The sequence below is a fragment of the Sinocyclocheilus grahami genome, unplaced genomic scaffold (assembly GCF_001515645.1).
Source record: "Sinocyclocheilus grahami isolate Dianchi unplaced genomic scaffold, SAMN03320097.WGS_v1.1 scaffold660.1, whole genome shotgun sequence".
In the NCBI taxonomy this organism is placed as follows: Eukaryota; Metazoa; Chordata; class Actinopteri; order Cypriniformes; family Cyprinidae; genus Sinocyclocheilus; species Sinocyclocheilus grahami.
This window is the reverse complement of record NW_015505839.1, coordinates 382,243-390,699: the sequence shown is the minus strand read 5'-3', so window position 1 is coordinate 390,699 and position 8,457 is coordinate 382,243.

Here is an 8,457-nt window from a genome sequence, read left to right as displayed (position 1 = left end):
AGTTCAGCTATAAGCAGTTCTACAAAATGCAACAATGTCGTTATTCAGTTCAAATCAGTTCTATGTTGATTCAATTCAGTTCAATACCTGTCTCAATGTTGCAAGATGCGACACAGCTGTACTGTAACTCTACAGAAGACAGTAGTGCCATCATCCAGCTTAATTCAGTTCAAATTAATTTGTTTTGTGGCTATGGTTGAAAAGAAAGGACTATACTTGGGCCTCAAATTGAATAAACAGAGAGGGGTAACCTATGGCTGCAAGGTTCACCATTGAGCCCTCTGGAGATGTTGTGGGCATGTAACGAAATATCAAGGAAAGAGGGTGCCCACCTGATGACCTCAATGATGTTGCTATTTGTATCCTTCTTGGTAATGTAGCGAATCAGCTCAAGGGGAAATATAAATAATTAATCATAACTAGTTATAATTAATTATAAAAATTTAGATCCGCTGTAAGTATTTACTTGACCTCTCAGGGTCAACTGTCTGTCAATTCTAAGAACGTTAATTTCCTGGTCTACAATTCTACACAGAGCCTGTAGCATATATCTGCACGATTAACTACATAAACACTTAAACTAGTCTAACATACACATACACGCGCACACACACAAACACATAGGCAGTAAAGAAGTAGAGAAATAAAAATATGAAGCTATGGTACCATTTGATATTCAGCAGATCTACAGCCTGAAGGAAACATCAGATTCTTAGTTCAAACACACCTTTGTAAAAAGGTGCAAATGATACCTAATGTATCAATTAATAAGACTAAGTTTGAATACTTGCATGTCTCATCTGTCTGAAAGAGAGGCTTGATGCAATCTGAAGGTTCAAGTTGATCTTTGCTGAAGTTAGTTGATGAAAAAGAACCAGTTTGAGTCAGAGAATCCCGGTGAATGGAAAGTCAAGACTGCAGCCTGGCACGAACTTAGTGGGTTCTTAGCAGCGTTGGAGCTCACATCTTCTCAGAATCTAACAGAACCGCAGACTAGAGGCGGGTCACTGATGTGAGGCATTTAAGGTCTGAGAAGATTCACGCCTCTCAAGATGGGCTTGTCCAATGAGAAAGGCTGAAATCCCAAGCGGGAGTTTGGAAATACTGGGGAGTTTTATGACCCTTTGTGTGAAAGCATGGTAATTTGCATATGGAACTTGAATCGAAATTACTAATGATTCTAAGAACACTAATATATTGCCTATGTACCAACATATAATATACACTCTCGTTTAGTTCATCAGAAGACGAATTCATAGATACTAAACATGGTAGGATTACATATAGGTAAGATGACATGAACGAGTGGTTCTATATAAGCCTGCATAAAACAGTATACAATATAAGAGACAATATACAAGGACAGTAACAACTTACACAATGACCTGAAGGATATGTGTGTTCATTCAAAGAAAGGTTTTCCTATTAATTAATTAGAGAAGAGTCCATTTTTACTGTGCATTGTGTCTCTTCCTATGGAAAATGTAGTGATTTCCTCTACCCACATTCCTTTGGGCAATAAAACCAGTGATATCAGTACCCCATCCCGTGTTTGTGACTGAACTTGATAAATGGGAAGACACTGCCAACACGTGTATGGGTGTGTGAGGTCATACAATAAAAGAACGCTTCAAGTATGTAGCGCAAATGATGTAGGACGAGTTGCAAGCTGAAATCTTCTATTTAGGGTGAGGGATTTGTCGGAGACCCGAACCCAAAGCATGAGCAATAGTAGTGATGATGCCTCCCTTAGCACACCATGAAATGCTTACATTCTTTTCTGCTGGGACAGAGCAATATCAATCATGTCAATGTTTGCAACAAAATAATGTCAATAATAAAAGAAAACTATCCCATAATGCTCTTCAAACAAGCATTGTGCACATGTGAGAATGAGTGTTTGTATGTCAATAATGATGCAGTGCATGAGGTTGTTGCCATTAGTGTGAATCACAAATAATTATCTCATCGTCAGTACTCCTTTAATTCATCTTGCTGTCTTTCATCACCCACAGTCCCTGTGATTAAGCACACGTGTTGTTGTGTGCATCAGCTATCTTGTGTTGATCATGCTGTCATACTGGAGTGGAAATAAAGTGGCAACGAAAGTGTGAGAGAGAGACAAATTACAGATCTAAGTCTGTGTGTGTCACTTGTCTGCCTGCTCTTGGTTTGGGCTTTTGGGCCACGTACACAAGTTTCATGTGTGAATCCCCTGCAGATCTGTGAACATATTGCATATTGACATTTCTATCTTTTTGAATAGTCATTAACGAATGGCTGGTTAATCACCATGTTCAGCAATACATTTAGATACAATAAAGTTATTCTAATATAATTTTGGCTTTGTTTTCCTATTGACATGCTCTCTACAGTCCTCATGCATTATATGCATGTGCGTTTGCATTGCTTTGATCCCAACTTCCCGTACACCATGATTGGTCAATTATGTACAATGCCTGCACGCTATTGGTCAAACTCCTTTCCAGTCAAATGAAAACAAAACTTGATCTGAATTGAGCTGTAAGATGACACTACTGTCTTATGTAGAGCTGCTTTCTAGCTGAATCATATTTGTTTCATAATTGATGAAATTTGCTATTAAACGGAATTCAATCAACATTGAACTTGAGCTGATTAATGATCCTGTTGCCTTCTGTAGAGCTGTTTATAGCTTAATTGAACTTGTTTTATAGTTGCTAAACTTGACAGGTATTGAATCTGCATTGCATAAAGTGCCATAGAAATAAAGGTTGACTATGGATGGGAGATGCCTTGGTTTGTAAAAGCTGAAAACCCCTGGCCTAAGTCTGAAGCATGGAATACAGGAATCACTCTTGAACATGTCTTAGCGATGATCATAGCAAACCTTTGGCATCTCACAGCTGCAAACAAGACACATGGATGACACCATTTAAGCTGTCTGATCTTTGCAAACACCAGAGGCGTTAATCCAGTGTCATCAATGTGCTGTGTTTTGTTTATGCCTGTGGAACAGCTGCTTATAAACATCATGCTCTCTATGTACTGTTATGTATGGGTTGTTCCAAGAATGCAGGATTGGTGTAAGCAACATATATATTTATATTCAACGGAATAACTATACACATTTTATATTATAATAATATAATTATTTAGCAGGTCCTTTCGCCCAAAGCAACAAATGAGGGACATCACAACAATTTATCATACAAGAATCAACAATATGTGCAGTATTGCGTGTAAGCTAGAGCATTACAGAAGTTAGAGCGGGACTCAAAATTAGAAAACAAAAGATAGTTTATAAGATGTTTCTTTAGTTAAGACAAGAGTTTTGGCAGATCAGATTGAGATTGGAAGTTTGTTCCACCACAGGGGAGCAGAGAGAGTAAAGGCTCTGGAAAGCACCTTTGTGCTTCATTGTGATAAAACCATAGGAACTGCTTGCTCACTGGTCCAAAATGCAGCAGCTAGAGTTCTTACTAGAACCAGGAAGTATGACCATATTAGCCCGGTTCTGTCAACTCTGCACTGGCTACCTATTAAATATCGTATAGATTTTAAAATCTTGCTTATTACTTATAAAGCCCTGAGTGGTTTAGCACCTCAGTATTTGAACAAGCTCTTGTTACATTATTGTCCTCCACATCCGCTGCGTTCTCAAAACTCTAGCAATTTGATAATAACTCGAATATCAAAATCAATTGCGGGCAGAAGATCCTTTATCCTTAACCTAATATTGTTCGGGAGGCAGACACACTCTGTCAGTATAATTCTAGATTAAAGACCCATCTCTTTAACCTGGCTTACACATAACAATCTGTATTGGTGACTTGACTTGACTCACTGACCGCAGGGGACACGAAGGAACCCTTAAAGTTATTCCTTTCGTGACAGTCTCTCACAATGCAGTTCAGCGCTCTGTGAGAATCCTGCGTTGGCCCCTGCACCCACTAACACTGTCTGACTGACATGTTGAGTAACCAACCATAATTTGCTTATTTCACTGTGACGTCTGAGGCTGGTATGTACCAGATATTGACTACACTTTCTGAACAAACACGAAAACAAGACCGATTGAAACAAACTGGAACATCCATCTGTCTTGATTTTTATTGGTTGTTTTATCAAAGCATATCATAAATGTCAGGTTTGAACGTTCAGTTTGTGTGTTTGTTTACATGTAGAAGCTTTACATTTATATTCCTCAGTCTGACCTCGATTGCTTTTATTTAAGATAATCTGCCCCAGAAACATGCACATTTGCATGGGATCAACTTTTAGTGAGCTATGACTTGAAATTGTGTGTAAAACAGAGAATTTATAGTATTTACAAATAATCCATTTGTTTTTCTTTAGGTGTTTGTCTAGATAAACTGAATTTGAATTGGACTGAGTTTAGTTTTTCCTGGCTAATAAAGAGTTATTTGTTCATTGGCTTATTTTGCAGACTTGCATACACTGTAAAAAAAAATCCGTAAAATTTATGGTAAAAAACCGGCAGCTGTGGTTGCCGGAATTTTACCGTAAAAAATACGGTAGCAACATTTTAGGTTTTACGGTTTTAACTTAAATTTACAGTTAAATATACCGTAATTTCATTAACTGATATAATGTTAATATACCAACCTATTGAAGTACTGAAATCTGTTTTGTACCTTTGTAATTCACTGATAACCACCAAATGCAGGTGGTGATGAGAAAGTCACATGATGAACCAAAGCCCATCACAAGCAGCTTTTCAATAATAACATATATAGAAGGTGCACAGCGTCATTCACACAAACACTAAACACCATCACGGTAACACACATGAAACTGAAATAATGCAATAAACATTAATTTAACAACATTAGGTGTAACACACAACCCATATATACAAAACTGATAAGAAAAAACTAAGAAGAAACGTAGTTATTTCAACAAAAAAACAAATTTGAAATGTAACGCAGGGAATTCTGGGAATGTCAATGTACGGTTATTCACTGTAAATTATACGGTCTTTTTTACTTCCAAAAACGGTATACTACCGTACAATTAATGTCCAATACAGTTTTTCACCGTATATAGTAGGGGAATTTACCATTAACCATTTAACAGGTTTTTACTGTAGCATTTTTACAGTCTTTTACCGTTAAATTCACGGTCATTTTTTACAGTGTACACCATGGCAGTCTACTGTACCATGAGTGCAAACACCGACTGCTTTGAAAATCACGCACATGCACAACGTACATGCGTAACTAGACTATTTTATTTTTCACATTTTTAAAAGGAAACATGAGTATTTGCCCATATAAAAAAAAAACGGTCATAATAGGTGTTGGTATGTGGGTGTTAAAGCATTTAAGTGGATTTTAGTATTTTTCTATAAACTAAAAAAAACAGCATTTTAGTAAAACTTGCATTTAAAATAATTATTTTTGTACATGGGTCAAAGCCGTTAAGATGTCCTCATTAAAAGACATTTACAAAAGTGATTTTATGTCCATAGAAAGCACATTAAATGTAAGTAAAGTGTCTACTTTTAAGGTAAAAATAGTCTATAATACAACAGATTAAATACAACACAGCAATAATATACACAATGGCCTGAAGAAAATGGGTGTTCATTCAAAGAAGGTTTTCCTATGAATTAATTAGTAGAACAGTCCATTTCTCCTGTGCATTTGTACCCCTTGTTTCTGGAGAAAGCAGAATGAGAGCCGGCTCGCATTCCACAAGGTTGTAAATGTATCGGGTTACCATGAAACCAGGGTCTTGTTCGGCGTCCTGGGGTGTTACAAAGTATTTGTGAAATCTAGCTAACAAAATATATATTGTGTGTTGGAGTGGTCCAGACGCTACATCCATAACATGTAATGTCCAATACAGTTTTTCACCGTATATAGTAGGGGATTTTACCGTTAACCATTTAACAGGTTTTTACTGTAGCATATTTACAGTCTTTTAGCGTTAAATTCACTGTCATTTTTTACAGTGTACGTTTCCTTCTGCATAATTGATCCCTCCATAGTTTACGTTTTAGTGAACAAATAGAAAAGATTAAAGCCAATATACACAGATAAATTGTTTGTAAAATTTAAGTGTATCAACCAAATGTTGAAACCGGTGGAAAATAATCTAAACTAATTACTCCTATGGTTAAAACAAGTCACCAAATGAATTTGATTAAACAAGCCATGAGTATGTTTAATTCGTAGCTCAGTTAGAGGTTCATTATGAGAAGAGAACAAAGCAGCATTGATACCAAAACCAGGATTTCTTTGGGCATATAGGATATTTTCTCAGAAATTCCTGAGACAATACTAATATTAAAATCAGGAACGAATCAAGTTGAAGAAATCAAAATGTGTTTTAGGGTTTCATGATCTTTTAAAGTGCATGTGTTCTGTGTGTGTGTGGTGTCTATGCACAGTCAATTGTGGGTATGTTTCATCATTCAGATGAAAGGAATTTTTCTGAGAAATGGCTAATGGTTTTAGCAATTATTTTAATCAAGAGAAGCAGGCATGAGAAAGCCATAAACTTTTATTTCTAAACAAGTCACACTTGTTCCTGATTCTGATTATGTGAGTAATCTTCCTTCTATTTTATGAATTAGCTGATTAAACCAAAATTTAAAACAGATCGAGCGAACCTGCAAAGTTGGACCGACAAATCACAGGCTCATAATCAGTTGCAGACGAAAACATCACTATATATGCTGTATAGCCTGAGGCTGCAGTTGCAAATATTCACACAAACAGATGAAAAGGACATTTATGCATCAATGCATCTGTGCTATTTCTCTAACCGCCGCAAAACCTGTTTATGTCTACTAAAATGAGGCTTAATCAGCAAGACCCAGTGATTTTCTTGGTGTTTTTGTTTAGTTTCCCAGTACAAATATCTCAACTTTCTTAATTCATTTACTTCAGAAGCAAATTGCTTAGAATACTAAGTCTTGTTTTCTGAAATATTTATCAAAATTTAGTGAGTTTATGCTTGAAATAAAGGGGGAAAATGGCCCAGGGAATTCTGGGAATGTCAATTTATGGTTATTCACTGTAAATTATACGATCTTTTTCAAAAACGGTACACTACCGTAAAATTACATGTAATGTCCCATACAGTTTTTCACTGTACATAGTAGGGGAACTTACCATTAACCATTTAACAGGTTTTTATCTGTAGCATTTTTACAGTCTTTTACCATTAAATTGAAGGTCATTTTTTACAGTATATGTGACCCTGGAGCACAAAACCAGTCTTAATTCGCTGGGGTATATTTGTAGCAATAGCCAAAAATACATTGTATGGGTCAAAATTATCGTATATTAATTATTATTTTCTTTTATGCCAAAAAATCATTAGGATATTAGGTAAAGATCATGTTCCATTAAGATATTTTGTAAATTTCCTACTGTAAATATATTAAAACTTAATTTTTGATTAGTAAAATGAATTGCTAAGAACTTCATTTGGACAACTTTAAAGGTGATTTTCTCAATATTTAGATTTTTTTGCACCCTCAGATTACAGATTTTCAAATAGTTGTATCTCGTCCAAATATTGTACGATCCTAACAAACCATACATCAATGGAAAGCTTATTTATTTAGCTTTCAGATGATGTATAAATCTCAATTGGGACACAGCTTAAGTCACCATGACTGAAAATGTAGTCTTTCCCAATAGGTGGCTACACACATAATATATAAAGGCCACATTAAAACTGTCCTGGAAACTTCTTACTATGCCTTCATTTAGTTTTTTATTGTCTTGTATGTATAGATTTAAAGGGGTCATATGACGTTGCTAAAAAGAACATTATGTTGTGTATTTGGTGTAATGAAATGTGTTTATGCGGTTTAAGGTTAAAAAAACACATTATTTTCCACATACTGTACATTATTGTTTCTCCTCTATGCCCCGCCTTTCTGAAACGCGTCAATTTTTACAAAGCTCATCGGTCTGAAAAGCGAGGTGTGCTCTGATTGGCCAGCTATCCAGTGCGTTGTGATTGGCCGAATACCTCAAGCGTGTGACGGAAATGTTACGCCCCTAACCATACTATGATGCAGTGTCCCAGCAGGACGAGACTCAGTCCAGCTGCTCTGCTCGTGCACATCCCATCATCGGTTCTCTTTTAGCAGTTCAGTCAATGTACTGTTAGGAGTAACTGAATAACTCGGGGTATTGGTTTATTTCGCGTCAGAGGGAGTGTCAGGCACGTTTATAAACCGAATCATTTAAGTAATTTGTGGATTAGTGCGTACTGGAGACGCGAACCATTTCAAACGATTCAGTTCGATTTGGTGAACTGGTTTGACCGGTTCTCTAAGAAGATCCGGTTAAATAGAACGATTCGTTTGCGATCTGGACATCACTAAACGAGACAAAAACATTAAAACCCATTACAAACGATGCATTTGTTGCATACAGGGGGGACATAATTATGGATTATAATGACTTATACTGTCTTTTTACGCGTTGC